Source organism: Athalia rosae, chromosome 3 (genome assembly GCF_917208135.1).
Source record: "Athalia rosae chromosome 3, iyAthRosa1.1, whole genome shotgun sequence".
Taxonomy (NCBI): Eukaryota; Metazoa; Arthropoda; class Insecta; order Hymenoptera; family Athaliidae; genus Athalia; species Athalia rosae.
This window is the reverse complement of record NC_064028.1, coordinates 13,909,778-13,912,277: the sequence shown is the minus strand read 5'-3', so window position 1 is coordinate 13,912,277 and position 2,500 is coordinate 13,909,778. Positions and strand designations below refer to the sequence as shown.

The following is a 2,500-nucleotide window of genomic DNA, read 5'->3' as shown; positions in this document are numbered from 1 at the left end:
CATTAGCTGCTGGGATTTTCGTCCCCCTCACAGAGATATTCGGGTCTTCGACATACCAGGTCTTCCGTTTCGATACGTACTGCATAGCTTGGGACTTCGCTATGCTCAACTGCATACCCAGGTCCCTGAGATACGAGTCAACCAGGGCCACCTGTTTCGCTGCTTCACCTGGGCTATTGGCCAATGTGACAATGTCGTCGGCGAATCCCATCACCGAGACATTGTTCTCTTCAAATTTTATGCCCTTTGTTTCCTCCTGTAGTCTCACTATCATTGGCTCAATTACTAAATTAAAAAGCAACGAAGACAGGGGATCGCCCTGTTTGACTCCTCTCCACAACTCGACCTGAACTTGGCCTTCCTTCGTATTAATATTAGTGACACAGTCCTTATACATCCGCATCACATAATCGACTACTGTCTCCGAAAATCCTTTCAGACGCAGAGCCGATTGGATAGCTTTCCTGGGGACTGTGTCAAAGGCTTTAGATATGTCAAGCACAGCAAAGGTTCCACCTTCCTCCTTGGCCTTACGGATCGCTTCCCCAAGAATCAGAGTGTTGTTAAAACACCCATTTTCACTGACAAAACCCTTCTGACGAGGGTTCTGTTCGATAACGCTCTTCATTTTCAGGTCAATAAGACCAGAGAACACTCGGCTCACTAATGAGCTAATTGTCAGGGGTCTCCAATTCTTGATGTCAGACGGATCCTTATCAGCTTTTGGAATCAGGGTTGTACGATTCTTGGTCCATTCAAGCGGGTAATATTCATTGAGTAGAATGATGTTATAAAATTTCGTGAGAGCTGCGACCGACGAGACTCGAGATATGTGCTCTTTTTTGATACCATCACTACCCGGGGCAGTGTCTTTGTCGACCTTTTTAATTTTGGAGAGCACATCCCTAATAGTAATGGGTGTAAACACCCTACTGGTCTCGATCTCATCAACCGACTCTTCCACTCCCAATGAAATATTCTCTGGGCCGTTGACCTGCCAGAGCTGTCTATAAAGATGTTCCACGTCTGCCCTTGGTGGTAGCTGGCTTTTTTGAGTGATACTGAGATCATTCATCACCACGGCCTCGGCCAGCTTCCGTGGACATTTGTTGTATAGGTCCTGACATCTCGCATAAGCATACCTCTTCTTCTCCTGATGGTTCGCCTTCCGGCGTCCATAACTTTTGCGCTTTTTAATCCGATGTTTTCTCTTCTTCTTGATGCTTGAGCCAGGACCTCCTTGTTTCCCTGAGGGACCATTTCCTTCTCCACTGTCCACAACATCCGCAAGAATGATGCCAATCATCTGGCCATACAGTTCCTCGATGAGTTCTTCACCCATATCCGACGATACAGTGCTATCGACGTTGTCCTGCCATGATTTCCAACGTTCATCATCGATCTCAATATCCTTTACCGCTTTAACAATCAGGTCTTTCCACATTGTGGAATGATCTGAGTCTAAGTCTATGTTCGTCGCCGACGCTTCATGGCAGGACTGGTAAAGGATTCCATCATCACTGTCTTCATCAGATATGTCTCGGCTGCGATGTTCCACCGAGTGAGTTGACAAAGTGGCCAGAGGGTCTTCATCGGGCAATTCATCGTCCACATTAACCATTGATGGGTTGATGTTATCCGGGTCCAGGTCTTCAGACGTTGAGACGCTAGCGTTGCCAGGATCTCGTTCCTGCTCACTATCGGTTTCTCCAGATAGCGATGAGTCCGATTCATCCGAATCAAACTCGAGATCTTCTTCGACCAGATCTTTAAATGCAACACTGCGTCTCAAGTCTGAGACCTGTTTAGGTGTCTTGTTAGGTAAATGCTCCGCGATTTTAGCATTGAGTTGTCTGGCCCCATCATTCAATCTCTGTTGTTCAAAAACAATTCGGAGCTCTTCCAGCGTCCAAATCTTGAACTTCTCAACTATAGGTTTAACTCTGGGCGCTGGGGCCTTTCTTTTCTCATTCCGCACCGCAGGATGTTTGCGGAGTTCATGAGCACTCAATGCACGCTTAGATGTGAAGCTTTTGTCACAATGAGTACATTGAATATGTCCCTGATGTTGTTGGACGTTCACATGACCCCTACACCTGGTATAATGGACCCGCCAGGAATGAACTTTTGGGAATATACGGCTGCACCTCAGGCATCGCCATTGCGACGAAAAGTCTGCATGGTTATCCTCAAAGTGTGTATTCAGCTTATATGCCCCTAGGCAACTGATGTTCTTGCCTTGTTCTGAACACGCCCCGCATGGAATTGGGGTGTCAATTGCGGCGTCCACTGTAAGGGTTCTCTCCACCCGTAGCTTTTGTACCGAAGATGGCCCGGGTCTAGCCTCATCCTCAGCTTCTCCTCGCCCATTTCGGAGACTAACTCCCACGCCCGATGGGCCGGCAGAACCCAATCGACACGTGTCCGAGGCACCTGTTGAATCAACCGGCATTTGTGAAATGGGCCACCACTCCGTCTCGTTGTTAATTCGTGGCGAACT

General features: G+C 47.8%; 1 pseudogene; it reads right to left on the bottom strand.

The window, feature by feature from the left end:
• LOC112694910 overlaps positions 1 to 2,500 on the bottom strand; it is an 8,244-nt pseudogene that overhangs the window by 2,733 nt on the left and 3,011 nt on the right.